Here is a 17,947-nt window from a genome sequence, read left to right as displayed (position 1 = left end):
CTTGCTTACAAGTCTGGCTATTTCTTCTTCCAGGTCTTGCAGCGTTCTTTCCCTTTCCACGGTGGTACTATTCTCCTTCTCCCAGTCATCATCTTCTGTCAGGTCTTGAGTCTGAGTGATCTCACTTTCCAGCCTGAATGACACAAGCACATAGTGTGAGGAACAGACAGCTTCAGAACTGGAAAAACACATCTGTCAGTTTTAAGGGTTACTTCAGTGTCAGTAAATATGGCTCTCAAGTTGGAAACCCATTTTTCCTGGGTCCTTACCATCATAATCACTTCAAAGGCAGGAAAAAAAAATCACTTCGAAGTTTGACCTGAGTCCTAAGTCAAACACCCTAGTGTTCTTTCAGCTCAGGTGAATATCATCCAATCTTTTAAGAATCTCTTTGAAGGTGAGGCTTAGAACCTCCCCCCTCATGTTCTGAGAGAAATCTTCTGCATACATGGATGTTTATTGCCCTCGTCTAGCTCGGATTAACACATAGTCTACAGGCACACACCTGATCATCTACATTTGCTCTCTTACAACACTAAACTCTGTTTTCTACCTTTATCTCGTATCTACCTACCACTTCAGCATTTTTTAAAAAATAATAATAATAGAGAAATGTGGTATCCACATATAAATCAAGTTTAAAAATCAAATGAATATTCATATTTGAACTGACTGTGTATAGTTCATAATGCATGAACAAAACCGAAAGCTTCTGTGATGACTGCCCTTGCACTGTTCACCATGTAACTTATTCACTATGTTAAGAATTTGTACTCCATGTAAGAATTTGTTCGTTATGCATCAGAAGATTGGAGACTGACGAAAATTAGGCTTGGGGTGGATTAATGATTGTGCATTGAGTATTGACCCCCCTATACAGAAATTTATTGTGGTTAACAACTATTTGATCAATAAATATGAGAGATGCCCTCACAAACTATATATCTATATATATCTATATATATATAAACACACTTCCAATTGTAAAATAAATAAGTAACCGGGATGTAATGTATAGCATAAGGAATATAGTCAAAATATTGTAACAACTTGGTATGGTGATACCTGGTACCTAGAATTATCATGTATATAAATGTTGAATCACTGTGTTGTACACCTGAAACTAATGTAATGCAATACTGTTGTCAACTACCCTTCAATAAAAAAAAAAAAAAAAAAAGAATCTCTTTGAAACTTGCTATATAATTCAGGGTTTGAGCCACAGAAAATGCCAAAGAATGAAGAAGAAACTGCTACATAAGATATAGGTCTCTAGAGCAAGTAGGAAAATTCAGGTTTGTCTCTTCTCCTCTATCCCATCCCCTTGATTGGGAACGTCCCTCAAGAAAACCCAGCACTCACCTCTGTATGTCATCTTCTTTCTGGTGGATTTTGAGAAGAAGTTCCTGATTTGCTTCATCTGTTCTTTCGAGGTCTCTTTCAAGCTCCATGTTCAAACAGTGAATATTCCTGTTTGACTGGGTCAGTCTTAAGATCTCCACCTCCTCTGACCTATAGATTCAGCCCACGAAAGGAACAAGGGCCAGTTATCTCAGGGTCAGGGATCTTTGGGCCAGAAGGGATATCTAGGAGACATGTAATTCAACAACCTGGCTGTTTCTGGGAGCACACCTTTCCTTTTTCATAGGAAATTGTATTTCTTAATCATTCCCTTACAGTTTGTTTCAGTAATTCTCAACTCAGTGAGCAAGAGAGGATTTTCCCAGGCTTTCTTGATCAAAGTGCTCAATATAATAGTACACCTCCTCCCTGGTTCCAGGAGAAGTTTGTTTCCTTAATAGCCTCTTGTATTGGAGAGAATGGTTTCTCAGGCAAATGGTGCACAAAATCTGCTCATGAAATACACTTCCATTGAGTTATTTTCATCCAGGCTCCTGGCACATCACTTAGAGTTGGTTCCTGCCTTATGCCGCAAGAGCTCTCCACCAGCAGATGGGGCTTTTGTTTCTCCCTCCCTCCTCCCATCTCAAAACATGTCCATTGCCTGCTACAAAGCTTGAGAATCTACCATGGGAGTTACTCCACCGAGTACACAGAGATATGATCCAGGCATTCACTTTCAAGAATACAAACATCTTTTTTGAAGTAAATTTCAATGTAATAATGGTAACACCTCAGTGCTTTAGAAAGGGTACCTGGCAAATGGGAAGCTCTCAATAACTTTTTCTTTCTGTTGTGTGTCAGTTAATTGGTTTCTCTTTGAAACGATTAACTGGGAATAAAGTGTGAGGGAGAGGTCTTTTGTTTTGAGTGGGAATGAGGGATGATTTTGGCAAAGTAAGTCCTTCCTTGGAAGGGCTGATTGGATGCAGGATTTACAACAGTTGTCACTTCAGGAGGACATGGAGTGCTTGGGGTGGTGTCAGCAGGGGGTTGGACAGACGGAAGCGTAGGAGGGAGGGAGGTGGAAGATGAGGGAAGTCATGAAGAGCAGACCTGCTTCACACCTTGGTCCTTGGATGTGGCTTTGCATAATCATGATACTTACTCGCGATCTAGCTGATCCTCCTTGGGTTCTTCCATTGTAGATTCCCTAAAATAGCAGCAGAGATGTATTGGGTGAATTGGGGAAATGGGTCCATTTGTGAAACACAGAGTAACTCGCCAAGAGTCCCAAAGGATAGGGACAAAATTAAGTCAACCGATTTCCTCCCTCCAACCCCCCAGGTTTTGGCCATGACAAAACCCAGCCCTTTGAGTCTTCTGTCCCTGATCTGACTGTACCTCAGGTAAGGATACAGTGAGGATACAGGGATAATGCTGGAAAATTCAATGTGTGTCCGTCTAGTGGGTACATGCGGAGATGGTTCTCTAGAACAAGAACCCTTTCAAACTTTGCTGCAGGTCATTAGAATCAATAAAGGTCATCCATTCCTCTGAAGTCCCTTTTTTGCTCCGTGCCCGGCTGCTTTCCTTAAGGCCCCATGGGCATGAATGTTGGTGCATGACCGCCCTGAAAAGTAATCTTTCTGACCTCTAGCCGGGACTCTGTAAGGATCTTCAGATATTAAGGTATTTAGTATTAAATAGGGCTCAGAAAAACCAAGCAGAAGTAGATGATTTGGTTCATTCTGTACCTTAGTTTCCTTTTTTTCTCCAATTCTTCAATAAACTCTGTCCCCCTCCTGTAAATGGCTTCCTGATTCTACCTTAGTCGCTCAGCTTCTGAAGTCTAATCTTTCCCCACTGGAACCAACCAGTAGAGTGTCAGAACCTTCCAAAGGGTCAGGACTCTGCTATTGACAGGATGGGTGGGGCAGCGTGTCACAGTGGGGTGGGTGACACGCGGGGGTTGGATAGACGGGGGAGTGTAGGAGGGAGGGCGGGGGAAGATGAGGGAAGTCATGAAGAGCAGACCTGCTTCATACCTTGGTCCTTGGATGTGGCTTTGCATAATCATGATACTTACTTGTGATCTAGCTGATCCTCCTCGGGTTCTTCCAATGTAGATTCCCTAAAATACCAGCAGAGATGTATTGGATGAATTGGGGAAATGGGTCCATTTGTGAAACACAGAGTAACTCGCCAAGAGTCCCAAAGGATAGGGACAAAATTAAGTCAACCGATTTCCTCCCTCCAACCCCCCAGGTTTTGGCCATGACAAAACCCAGCCCTTTGAGTCTTCTGTCCCTGATCTGACTGTACCTCAGGTAAGGATACAGTGAGGATACAGGGATAATGCTGGAAAATTCAATGTGTGTCCTTCTAGGGGATACATGCGGAGATGGTTCTCTAGAACAAGAACCCTTTCAAACTTTGCTCCAGGTCATTAGAATCAATAAAGGTCATCCATTCCTCTGAAGTCCCTTTTTTGCTCCGTGCCCGGCTGCTTTCCTTAAGGCCCCATGGGCATGAATGTTGGTGCATGACCGCCCTGAAAAGTAATCTTTCTGACCTCTAGCCGGGACTCTGTAAGGATCTTCAGATATTAAGGTATTTAGTATTAAATAGGGCTCAGAAAAACCAAGCAGAAGTAGATGATTTGGTTCATTCTGTACCTTAGTTTCCTTTTTTTCTCCAATTCTTCAATAAACTCTGTCCCCCTCCTGTAAATGGCTTCCTGATTCTACCTTAGTCGCTCAGCTTCTGAAGTCTAATCTTTCCCCACTGGAACCAACCAGTAGAGTGTCAGAACCTTCCAAAGGGTCAGGACTCTGCTATTGACAGGATGGGTGGGGCAGCGTGTCACAGTGGGGTGGGTGACAATGGTCATTCATGCAGAGTTCCAAGGCTAGATGGGTGCGTGTGTTTTATGGCCGAGTCTTCCGTTTGGTGGTGGTCAGTTCAATGGTTGTGATTCCTGGGTAGTATGAAGGGGTGGTCCCTGTGTTTTATTTTTCTTGCAGTTTGAGCTTCCTCTCTGCCCGAGTGTGGCTATGGGAACCTGGGTCCTAAGGCAGCAGTCTGATCCCATAACCGCTCATTCATCTGACACACACTGAAACATCAGAAGAGCGCTTATGGATGCCAGGCACTGTTCTAAGCATGAGGGAGACAGAGTGAACAGAGCAGCCCAAACACCTGCCATCACGGAGTTTACATTACAGGGTGTGTATGTGGGGGCGGGAGGGGTAACACAACGCAATAAATGAGTACATTTATTTTATTTGGTATGATAAAAAAGAAGAATGCTATGAAGAAACATAGGTGAAGAAGGTGAGAGGAAATTCAGTGAGGACTGTTTACGTGGGAGGGAATTGAAGTTTTAAATAGGGTGGTGCAGAGAACGCACTGAGCATTGCCAGACCCAGAAGGGTGGTGTAGATGTGTCAAGAGGCCTGATCAATGGGAAGGAAACCTTAGGTTGTGCTGAGGTGAACACAGAATCCTCAGGCCTCACGACCAAGGGCAGTAGTAAACAAGGCCCATGGCCACCAGAAGCATGGACCAGCACGCAGCCGAAGGGCCAGCAGGCCCAGGGCACCAGCAGGCAGCGTGAGGACGCAAAGCTCCTCCTTTGCTGCTTAGAGGATACGTAGCTTTTCCTGCAGCTGCCACTATTCTGGGAAAAAAGAGAACTCTGGAGAGGGAGAATCTTTCCAAAATACTGAGAAATTGCCCACAGAGATTTTTAACTGGGAAAAGTCCATGATATCTCGAGTTGGCCCCATTGTATTTTCTGCCATCTTCGGTCAGAGCAGGGAGAGGGAAAGATAAAATCAAGTGCACTATGTAAAGAATATGTTCCTGCATACATGAGTCTGTACACTTTGGCCACATTCTGTACAGTTCGTAACTGTTCGCATAAGTCAAGGAAACCTGGGAAGTTTTGAATCTCTACTTCAGGACTGTATTGAGTTGATTTGTGGACCAGAGTGACTTCTTAACATACTGTAGTTTCTAACAAACTATTTGTAAAATTAACGGCCTCTGATGACCCCCACTACCGTCTCCCTTTATGAAGCTGTACACAGAAGAGTAATTAAGTAACAATTCAGGCCAATGGCCTCTCCCAGGATTTAATGGTAGGGAGAGTTCATTAATCCCAGCTGGTTATATAGCTTTTCCAGGAAATGCCCTGGACCAAGGTTATCGTAGCGACTAATGGATTGGATAGGGACTTTAACTGGGATAAAAATAAAGCTCTGTCTCCTTCCTGGGGAGCTTTTGTCCTGGAGGGGCTAAGAAAGGCAAACCTGTAGGGGCAGCAGAACCCCAAAGCTTGGGACCTTGTGTGGGACGAGGACAACAGACTGCTATCAGTGAGAATTGCTAAATCGAGGTAGAAACAGGGTCTTGGAGGCAAATTAAGGTCCTTGATGTAAGCATTGCTGCTGTTTGAGAGGTGGCTTGATTAACACCCAGTGCAGCATTAGAGCAGCTGTTTTCACCTTGTAACTTTTTTCAAGCCGTGCTGGGCCCTGTGCAGAAGAGTCACTGGGACACATCAGACTGTGCTGCGTTGTGGCCGGGAACTCTGGCCTTGGCGTGGCAGTCTGTTGTGAAAACATCCCCTCCTCTTCCAGGCTGGGCACCCAGGATCTGTTTGCCTGGCCCTCTCCCTGCTGCTGTGAGGGGGCAGGCCAGGTGCCCGAGCCCTGGACATGGCTGCCTGGGCCCCGGCCCTTCTGGCTGACTCACCTGTCGTTTCACTTCTGCAGATTCTGCTTGTGTATGTTTATAGATGAGCCTGGTTTTGAGGCTCATAACTACGCAAGACTCTAGAACGTCATTGTAGATCATTGTTTTTCGAATACAGAATCAAATACACTATTTTCCTTATGTCCTTACTTATTTTTAGTTACTATTTTTGTGCAATCTTTAGTCTCATAAAACCTCTTTGAATTCCCTTTTAAAATACTCAGAATAGCTTTCTCAAAAGCAGAAATTTGAACTGGAATGAAATGTTAAGAAAAATAAGGAATGTACTATTAGTTCATTCTGCCATTATTTAATATCCAATAAACAACTATGGTGGTTTGAACTGGCAAAATGTGTATGTATTTTCTTTTATAATTCATTGTATTGCTGTTATAAAGCATAAATTATTTAAAAAATGAAAACTCATCAAGGATCTAACCTCAGCAAAACCCTGTATTTTTACAAGTTTTCTTCTATTTTTCCTATTGACAAACCATCTTTTGTAGTTATCATAGAATAGATAATACTGTTGTTTGCCTTCTCACTTAATATTTTTCATAAACATTTTCCAGGTTTTTACATAGTCTATAACATTTCAATCAACACACGAAATTCTGCTAAGTTGATAGTCTTCATAATTTGCTCCTCCACACCCTTACCTGTTTGCCTGTGTACGTATCTGTCTCCCCTGGAGTGCCAGGAGAGTGCTGTGTATTAATTTTCTAGGGCTGCTGTAACAAAGTGCTACACACTGGGTGGCTTAAACAACAGAAGTTTATTTCCTTACAGTTTTGCAGGCTATGAGGCAAGGTGCTGGCAAAGCTGGTTTCCCCTGAGGCCCCTTTCCTTGGCTTGCAGATGGCCGTGTTCTCCCCTGTGTCCTCACAGAGGCATCCCTGTGTGTGTCTGTGTCCTTATTTCCTCTTCTTAAAATGACACCCATCATAGAAATTTGGGATCAACAGAGGTGAGGCTTAGAACCTCACCCCCCTTGTTTTGAGAGAAATCTTCTGCATCCGTGGATGTTTTGCTGCCCTTGTCTAGCTTGGATTAATACATAGTCTATAGGCACAGACCTGATCATCTACATTTGCCCTCTTACAGCACTAAATTATGTTTTCTACCTTTATCTTGCATCTACCTACCACTTCAGCATTCTATTAAAAAAAAATAATAATAATAATAAGGGAGAAATGTGGGATTCACATATAAATCAAGTATAAAAATCAAACGAAAAAAAAATGACACCGTCATAGAGAATTAGGGCCCTCCATGACCTCATTTTAAATTAATTACCTCTTTAAAGACCTTATCTCCAAATACAGTCACATTCTGAGGTACTAGGAATGAGGACTGCAGTATAGGAATTTTAGTAGGACACAACTCAGCCTACAAGAGGTGTTCAACATATGTTTACCTGTGATGAGCATTCAGGCTATTTTCCCACCCTTCCCCCAAGTAAAAACACTTCAAAGAATAGATTTATATAGTCATTACATTTTTTAGATACAACCAAAGTGTCAGATATGTATTTATATTTTTACCATTTTTGAATGTCTTTTAATATATCAGCTTTTAATTTTACATGTGAGGAAAATAAAGACAAGAGAGGCAATAAATATTTTGCTGCTATTATGTTTCCATTTGGAATGGAGTCTCAAGGTGTTTTTTTTTTTCACAATTTATTCGTTCCTCCTGGAACCTCAATGCACATTTGCTTTTCTTTTTTGTTTGTTTGTTTGTTTTTATTTTGTTATCATTAATCTATAATTACATGCAGAACATTGTGTTTACTAGGCTCCCCCGTTCACCATGTCCCCCCCACAATCCCCATTACTGTCACTGTCCATCAGCTTAGTAAGATGCTGTAGAATCAGTACTTGTCTTCTCTGTGTTGTACAGCCCTCCCCATACTCCCCACACATATTATTCCTACTAATTGTAATGCCCCCTTTCTTTTTCCCTGCTCTTATGAGGCTCAAGTTTTTATCATGAATTTTTTTTCCCTACTGGAAATTATACATTGGAATATTTTCCCCTTTCATATTATTTATTCTCTCTTTGGCTTATAAAGGCAATATTAAACCTTCTTGGTGAACAATTTCTGCCAAACTTGCCATTGAGAGGTTTTCAATTTTTTTATTAAGGTATTATTGATATACACTCTTTTAAAGGTTTCACATGATAAAACAACGTGGTTATTACATTCACCCATATTATCGTGTCCCCATATACCCCATTGCAGTCACTGCCCACCAGTGTAGTAAGATGCCACAGAGTCACTACTCGTCTTCTCTGTGCTCACCTGTCTTCCTCATGATCCCCCCTACACCATGTGTGCCAATCATAATACCCCTCAAGCCCCTTCTCCCTCCATTCCCACCCGCCCTTCCTCACTCCTCCCCTTGGTTACCACTAGTCCCTGCTTGGAGTCTGTAAGTCTGTTGCTGTTTTGTTCCTTCCGTTTTGCTCCGTTGTTATACTCCACAAATGAGGGAAATCGTTTGGTACTTGTCGTTCTTCGCCTGGCTTATTTCACTGAGCATAATATCCTCCGGCTCCATCCATGCTGTTGCAAATGGTAGGATTTGTTTCTTTCTTATGACTGAATAGTATTCCATTGTGTATATGTACCACCTCTTGTTTATCCATTCATCTACTGATGGACACTTAGGTTGCTTCCATTTCTTGGCTATTGCAAATAGTGCTGCAATAAACATAGGGGTGCATATGTCTTTTTGAAACTGAGAAATTATATTCTTTGGGTAAATTCCTAGGGGTGGAATTCCTGGATCAAATGGTATTTCTATGTTTAGTTTTTTTGAGGAACCTCCATATTGCTTTCCTCAATGGTTAACTAGCTTACATTCCCACCAGCAGTGTAGGAGGGTTCCCCTTTCTCCGCCTCCTCGCCAGCATTTGTTGTTCTTAGTCTTTTCGGTGCTAGCCGTCCTAACTGGTGTGAGGTGATACCTCATTGTGGTTTTAGTTTGCATTTTTCCCTGATGATTAGTGATGTGGAGCATCTTTTCATGTGCCTGTTGGCCACCTGAATTTCTTCTTTGGAGAAGTGTCTGTTCATATCCACCACACATTTTTTATTAGGGTTATTTGCATTTTGGGTGTTGAGGCGTGTGAGTTCTTTAGGCATTTTGGATGTTAACCCCTTGTCGGATATGTCATTTACAAATATATTCTCTCATACTGTAGGATGCCTTTTTGTTCTGCTGATGGTGTCCTTTGCTGTACAGAAGGTTTTTAGTATGATGTAGTCCTATTTGTTCATTTTTTATTTTGTTTCCCTTGCCTGAGGAGATGCGTTCAGGAAAAAGTTGCTCATGCTTATATTCAAGAGATTTTTGCCTATGTTTTCTTCTAAGAGTTTCATGGTTTCATGGCTTACATTCAGGTCTTTGATCCATTTTGAGTTTACTTTTGTGTATGGGGTTAGATAATGATCCAGTTTCATTCTCTTGCATATAGCTGTCCAGTTTTGCCAACACCAACTGTTGAAGAAGATGTCATTTCCCCATTGTGTGTCCATGGCTCCTTTATCTTATATTAATTTACCATGTATGTTTGGGTTTATATCAGGGCTCTTTAGTCTGTTCCATTGGTCTCTGGGTCTGATGTTGTGGCAGTACCAAATTGTCTTGATTACTGTGGCTTTGTAGTAGATCTTGAAGTTGATGAGCAAGATCCCCGCCACTTTATTCTTCCTTCTCAGGTTTGCTTTGGCTATTCGGGGTCTTTGGTGGTTCCATATGAATTTTTGAACTATTTTTTCCAGTTCGTTGAAGAATGCTGTTGGTAATTTGATAGGGATTGCATCTAATCTGTATATTGATTTGGGCAGGATGGCCATTTTGACGATATTAATTCTTCCTAGCCAGGAGCATGGGATGAGTTTCCATTTGTTAGTGACCTTTTTAATTTCTCTTAAGAGTGTCTTGTAGTTTTCAGGGTATAGGTCGTTCACTTCCTTGGTTAGGTTTATTCCTAGGTATTTTATTCTTTTTGCTGCTATTGTGAATGGAATTGTTTTCCTGATTTCTCTTTCTATTAGTTCATTGTTAGTGTATAGGAAAGCCACAGATTTCTGTGTGTTAATTTTGTATCCTGCACCTTTGCTGTATTCCGATATCAGTTCTAGGAGTTTTGGAGTGGAGTCTTTAGGTTTTTTTATGTACGATATCATGTCATCTGCAAATAGTGACAGTTCAATTTCTTCTTTACTGATTTTGATTCGTTGTATTTCTTTGTTTTGTCTAATTGCCGTGGCTAAGCCCTCCAGTACTATGTTGAATAACAGTGGGGAGAGTGGGCATCCCTGTCTTGTTCCCGATCTCAGAGGAAATGCTTTCAGCTTTTCACTGTTCAATATGATGTTGGCTGTGGGTTTATCATATATGGCCTTTATTATGTTGAGGTACCTGCCCTCTATACCGATTTTGTTGAGAGTTTTTATCATGAATGGATGTTGAAATTTTGTTAAATGCTTTTTCCGCATCTATGGAGATGATCATGTGGTTTTTGTCCTTCTTTTTGTTGATGTGGTGGATGATGTTGATGGATTTTCGGATGTTGTACCATCCTTGCATCCCTGGGATGAATCCCACTTGGTCATGATCCTTTTGATGCATTTTTGAATTCGGATTGCTAATATCTTGTTGAGTATGTTTGCATCTACGTTCATCAGGGATATTGGTCTGTAATTTTCTTTTTGGGTTGGGTCTTTGCCTGGTTTTGGTAGTAGGGTGATGTTGGCTTCATAGAATGAGTTTGGGAGTATTTCCTCCTCTTCTATTTTTTGGAAAACTTTTAGGAGAATGGGAATTATATCTTCTCTGTATGTCTGATAAAATTCCGAGGTAAATCCGTCTGGCCCGGGGTTTTGTTCTTGGGTAGTTTTTTGTCTACTGCTTCAATTTCTTTGCTGTTAATTAGTTTGTTTAGATTTTGTGTTTCTTCCTTGGTCAGTCTTGGAAGGTTGTATTTTTCTAGGTCGTTGTCCATTTCTGTACGGCAAATAGCAACGTACATCCTTTTTCTGTCTCCATGGATCTTAAATGTATTTATTTATAAAACTTAATGTAAATAGCACTGTGAAGTGATATCTCTTTTTGGAATTTATCAAACTGTGGAATTCTGCTCCATGGTGGGCATACGTATAAGGGCAGAGACCGTGTGAGGAAATCCTTCCACCTAGAACACATATTCTGAAGATATTAGGCAGATGATCATTGTAGGTAGTGACTCAGCACCTGGGGTAGGAGACTTTAATCATCTGTGCTCTTGATGTTCAAACCCAGATCTGGCCGATGACCCTGTGAAAAATGGGACAGTTTTGCTGTTATCACAGACCTGCCCCCATCTGGTCAGCACATTGCAGGGGTACAATATATAGCTATGGTAAAGAAACAGCTTCTGAGGAGAGCCTGCATTTACCATGAAACAGTGCCCTCTGCTGTTTCTGAGGGAGCCATTCAGCCATAGTCAAATCATGAGGGAAGCGTGCACTGCTCCAGAGACAAAGCAAGCTGCTCCTTGTTTGCAATGGTCAAGATACTGGGAGGCCAACTCCTGGCACCTTGCAGCCAGTCTCAACTGTAAATGTTCAGCAGGAGAATCAAGACAGCCCAGCCACAGCAGCCTACCTCCCCTACATCTGTTCCTAGGCTCTAATCCCACACTGCATGTGAATGCTCCTTCCCTATTTTCGCTACAAACACAGAAGAGCTTCCATTAGTTTTGCTCCTTAGCAGAAGGAATTTTTACAACAGTGATTTTAACCATTGAAGCTTGTCTTTAGAAAACTTCTGCTTCTCAGTATTACAAAATTAAAGGAAGCACAGTCAATGGCTGCAGTGAAGTAGTCATGTAGAAGAGAACAGCAGTTCACCGTTGGAAGTTTACACTGCTAAGGGATCAGCCTCGTTTCCTTTCTTTCTTTTTTTCCTTCCTTCCTCCCTTCCCTGCTCCCCCCTCCATCATCATCATCTTTTTAATACAACCATCTGAAGTTGCCAGAATCTCCATCTACAGGAATGAAGTCACATAGTGGAAACTGTTTTTTTGCTGATTCACTTTACATTCTGGGAACAAATGTTTTTGCTGGTTCTCTCCACTCTGAATTCTCATTTTGTATTCTGGGTGTGACCCCGAATGATATAGTCAACACTTACCTTTACTTTAACCAACAACAAGGGCAATTATGGACTTCAAGATGTTATTAGAGATTTGTGTCCTTCCTAACAACTTTTGAACTGTTTTCTCAACATTATTTCACTTAGCTACAGCAGAGAAAACATAGTGATGAATAATGAAATATGCATGAAAGGAAAGAATTTTTTAAAGTTTTCTTAAGTGACTCTGAAATCACAATGTGTGAAAATACTTTTTCTTTCATGATTCTAAGTCTCAAATTCATGAGTGCAGAGGAGTGGATTTCTTGCTCTGTCATGTAGCAGGACAATGGTAAATGGGAGCTGGCCATACCTTATCCTCCCCTTGTGCCAAGAACGGAGTCCGGTTTAATGAAACACCTATTAAGGCCACACCTACTGGGCAGAAACTGCCAAATTCTACTGGACCCTAGAATGCCACTGCCACTCAGTGTGGGAATAAGCCGTGTGTACAGTGCTGTTCTTTGAGATGGTGGAGGGCATTTCCATTTAGGGTGCCAGGTAAAAACTCAGTGACTTGTATGGTCAGACAATGCGTATTTGCACATTACTCTAGTAATTGCCAGGAGAAAAGGATTTTGTTTTCTCTGAGGCCTGGGGTGAAGAAAGAATTTACTCATTCTAGGAAATTTACCAGATTAAGAAAGTTGCTTAATTTTTTCTTTCCATTTCAAACTTCTGTTTGAAATATTTATCTGTGGTCCAAGATGCCTTTAAGCCTTTCATTAAAGGATGACTTTGCTGACACATGATCAGCTGATTATGGGACAGGGCTAGGCAGTTGACCTCAGCCAATACAGACTCTTTGGTCTTTCCTGCTGTAGCTATTGGAAAAGACTGATTGTGCTGAAGTTGCTAATCTGGTAGCATAGGATTTAGGTTATTGGCAGAATATTGCCACTTAAAGGAGCAATGCCCATTCAGAGAAAGGAGGGAGAGAGATGAAGCCCTGAGGATACTGGTGAAACTTCTGGATTCAGCCATGCCTGAAACCTCAGATTTTTAGTTCCATAAGGCAATATCTTTTTTTAAATTTTGCTGTAATTTGTAAGTTAGCTTAAGTTAAGGTCACTTGCTGCTATAGAGTTCTAATTATCAGTAGTGAGCCATCTGCATTGCAGAGATCCAGTCTCTTACATTTTTAAGATTAACTATAGAAGTATTGATGGACTCTAACTTGCTTTAGCATCTGTGACATTATTCTGAAAATGGTCTACTCTGTTTACTATTTCATATTATTTAGCTTACCCTATAGCCACTGAAATCTACTGACAGAGCTGTTTACTGGGCAAGGTCGATCTTGGAAAGGCAACATGGGAGGAAAGGTCATCTGTAGGCAAACCTCAAGGGAAAAACTGAAGAAAACATCTTCCCTCTACAAGTTCCACCATCTCCTAGTGTACACAGTCAGGTACCACTTGCCTTCTTTTTCCAAGGATGTTTTTTGGGGATTAGTGGGGCAACAAGTCCTCAGTCCGAAGTGTGAGAGATGCGGAGAGGAAGCTTCTTAGCCTCCACAAGGTGCTCCTGTTCAGTATCTTGGGTAGTAAGTCGATTAGGAGATCTGGATTTATAAAGCTTATGTGGAAAAACAAGTAGCCCAGCAGTGTGATGAAAAATAGGGTGATGAAAAAGAGAAATAGAAAAATCCTGAAAAGAGAAAGCCAAGAAACTGTTAGCCAGATGTTAGAAAACCAGGAACAAAATAGTGAGTCATACCTAATGCACACCTGGTTCCTTCTTGATATTCAAATGTCTCCCCCTAAATCTTGTCTCCGTTCCCAGCAACGCTTTGTAAATATGGTCCTTCCCTAATGCTGACTTGCTAGTTACTGTCTTCCATCACTGAATTTTATTTTCTTTTAGTATTTATCATTACCTGAAATTATCTTGTGAAGTAGTCACACCAGTTTATACTCCACTAGCAAGACTATATATTTCTATGGGTCTACACCCTCTCCAACGCTTACCATCAGATTTTTAAAGTTTCACTAATCAAATGGGTGTAAAGTAATTTCTCATTATGGTCTTGATTTGTATTTCCCTGATGAACAGTGATGCTGAATATCTGTGCATAGGTTTATTGGTCTTCTGTGTTCCTTTTGCCCATTTATCTACTAGGTTGTTTGAGGTTTTCTTACTAAATGGTAAAAATTCTTTATATGTTCTTGATATGAATCCTTTTCCATGTGTACTTTGAGTAACTTCCCTCTACTTTCTAACTTTCACTTGCTCTAAGTGTTGAAGAGCAAAAGTTAATAATTTTTAATCAAGTCTAGTTTATAAACCTTTCCTTTAATTAGAATCAATCCATTTTATGTCGTGTTAAAAATCCATGCCCTATACCAAGGTCTGAAGGGTACTTCTATCTTCATTGAGAGTTTGTAGCATTTTAAAAATATGTTCACAAATTCCTTGATACTCCTCTCATTATGAGATTTCCCTTCATTGGGATGTGGACTGGGCTTAATGGCTCCTTTCTAAAGAATACAATACTGTGGAAGTGACGTGCCGGTGCATGACTTCCTAGGCTAGGTACTGGAGACACTGCAGCTTCTTCCTTCCTCTCAGGGGGAACGCCGGCTGTCATCCTGGGAGGATTCCCAGCCAGCCCTGTGGGGATGTGCATGCGGTGAGGAACTGAGGCCTGTTGCGAAAATCCAGCAAAAAAGCCAGTGTGGAAATAGATCCTCTAGCCCCAGGCAAGCCTTCTAATGGCTGTAACTTTGGCCAACATCTTATCTGTGGCCTCACAAGAGACCTTGAGCTAGAAGTACCCAGCTAAGTGACTCAAAGATTCCTGACTCACAGAAACTATGGGCTGATAAATGTTTTTTATTTGAAACTAGTAAGTTTTCGGGTAATTTGTTAAGTGGGAATAGATAACTCATGCTGAATTTTAAAGATTCCTTTCTTTCTTTTTGTGGACATTTAAGTCTTTGACACATTGGGCTTGCTTTTTATATATGCTGAATGTTAGTGATCTGATACCATTTTTTGTCTTATTTGGATAACGTTTTTCCCTGCCATATTTTTGAACAATTCTTCCTTTCCCCTATGACATATAATTATTGTTACATATCAAAGGTCTAAATGTGCACTGTATCTAAGCTCTTTTTTTGTTTCATTTCATTGTTCAGTTTTCCTGGTCTGGTTCCAGTAGCACACTATCATAATTATTGTAGCTTCATAGTAAGTTCTGATATCTGAAATGGCATATTCCCGACCTCTTGCTTTTCTTTAAAATTTCCAGGTTATCTCTGACCCTTTACTCCTCCAAATATAGTATATTTTAGAATCATTTCATTCAATTGCATGAAAAATCTTTTGGGGAGTTTGATTGGAATTGAATTGACTATTTCTCCACTGGAGACAACTGATATATTTCTGGTATTAAGGCTTCCTATCCATGATCATGGTATTTCTCTTCTTTCATTCATGATACTTTTAATATTTCTTAATACACTTCTCTAAATTTCCCTATAGTGGTCTTGGTTTCTTCTTTAAATGATGAATTTTTTTGCCCTCGTTGTGTTGCTATGATTTGCACGAGCAAACCGCCACTCTTTCCTTCGTACATTAAACCTTATCCAGCTGTTCTGGGCTGCCTCCGGCCCCAGGACAAATTCATTACCACCTGCACTCACTAGTCAAAGAGAACCCCTTCCCCACCAGTTCTCTGAAGTCTTTCTCTAGAGTTGATCTTAGAGCCCGGATCCAGGATCCATTCTAGTAAAGTATCTTAGAATTAGAATCAGGAGCCCTTTACAAACCTCCTTCCTACAAATCTCCTTGAAGCTGGATACAATATTCATAAGGAGGTTCTGGGTGACATTCCCAGGGAAAATCTTAGGAATAACCAACTTTTTAATCTCTTGAGTTAACAACCAGCCTACCCGTGCCTCACAGAATGGTCGAGTAAAACAAGAGGAAAGGTATTTGTAGTTTGATGATCTAAACTTGTACATTCTCCTCCAGATTACCAACTCAAGGCAGACGGCCCTGGGGAGTCCACATGGGCGATTCCATGCTGGGCACTGGTGTTAAAAGTATAGGTGAAGGCAGTCCTAGGAGTTCTAGGAAGAATTCTACTAGTTGTTCCAGAACACTGTATTTAGGGACACCAAAATATGTAGTACTTCATTTACCTCCCCCTTAAGCCAGTATTCTAGACAATTGGAAATTACCTTTAAACACCAATAATTTTATGTTAATCATTTTGAAGGAACTCTTTCTAAATCATATTTTGTACCACTTTGAATATATGTTTCTCTATGCCTTCTTAAACAGATTATATTGAACATAATTTGACCTTTTCTTGAAAATGCAAGGACTTCATGAATACAGATTTTTGCTGTCACAGTGATTCCTTCAGAACTAATATGCACTCTGTTGTTTGAATCTTGAGTTCTTACTCAGGTTAACAAATATTTTCGAGCAATTATGGTGTGCTGGATACTGTTAGGTGCTTTATCTCTTTTTCACAATCATTTCCCCTTTTATCTGTTATTAGGCAGCAGTATACTTGCATTTAGAAGTTCTCTCCCTATGTATGTATATATTTTTCATGTCGGGGGTAAAGAGCTGACATTGTAACAAGGTTTGAGGGAGGCATGTCTCATACAGTAGGGTGAAAATCCAATCACTATGCTTATGAACCCCATTTCTAATCTACTGATTCTACTGGGGATCCAGACCCATCAAATGAATTCAGATTGTTAAGGGAAGAGGGAGTAAGTATGAGATTTGCCACATCTCTTTTAGGTGATAAGATTCCCGTTTCTGGTTACTACTAGGCTGTTGGCTGCTAATACTGGAAAATGAGATTAGTAATTGCCTTTCGGCAAGAAGTCATAGCATTAGAACTGAGAAATGTGGTCACTGATGACACTAGTTTGTTGACTCTGTGTGTGTGTGTGTGTGTGTGTGTGTGTGTGTGTGTGTGTGAGTGTGAGAATGTGTGAATGTGTATACAAGGTTCCCCTTGTCGTCTGCAGGACGGCTAGTAGATCTCCCAGTTTTCAGGAAGTTTGCTCAAAGATATTTACTTGCCTTTTACAGAGCCATATTCCCTTCTTTTGGAGAGAATTGTCCTGGGAGAAGAAAGGACATTGATAAATTAGCAATTTCATCACTGTGAAGTAATATTCAGTGAGCCATTAGTTATATGTTATGTTTAGAGACCATACAAATTTTTCTCATAAGCATAAACAGATGAAATTTTCAAAGACAATGTATATACATATATATTTATATATATGCACTATTTATACATACATACACACACACACGCTTATATATATATATATATATATATATATATATATCCACACTTACATATTTATATATAATTTTGTATCACCTTATAGGAAGACAGGAAGGCATAGAAACGTAAAGTCTGTTGCCCCAGTTTATACAGCTAGTGAGTGGCAGGGCCAGGCCTGAAGCCGGGACCTCTGGGAATCCACATTCTCGGCCCTCATAACTCTTTGCTCACCTTCAGCTCAGCCAGCAACCCTTAGAGGAATGAACAAGCTATGGAAACCACACAAATATATTCTGAGATAAGTTTTAAAAGGTATAAAAATATAAAGATGAAGATATATCCTGAATTTCTGTGACATTTCTTTTACAAAGTATTTCCTTAGTTATTTCATTTT

General features: G+C 40.5%; 1 pseudogene; it reads right to left on the bottom strand.

The window, feature by feature from the left end:
• Nucleotides 1-16,855: 16,855 nt before the first annotated feature.
• On the bottom strand, nt 16,856-16,966 carry LOC130679691 (small nucleolar RNA U13; annotated as a pseudogene).
• Nucleotides 16,967-17,947: the final 981 nt, after the last annotated feature.

This window comes from Manis pentadactyla, chromosome 11 (assembly GCF_030020395.1).
Source record: "Manis pentadactyla isolate mManPen7 chromosome 11, mManPen7.hap1, whole genome shotgun sequence".
NCBI classification, from domain to species: domain Eukaryota; kingdom Metazoa; phylum Chordata; class Mammalia; order Pholidota; family Manidae; genus Manis; species Manis pentadactyla.
The sequence above is the reverse complement of the archived record's forward strand: the minus strand, read 5'-3'. Positions and strand labels throughout refer to the sequence as shown.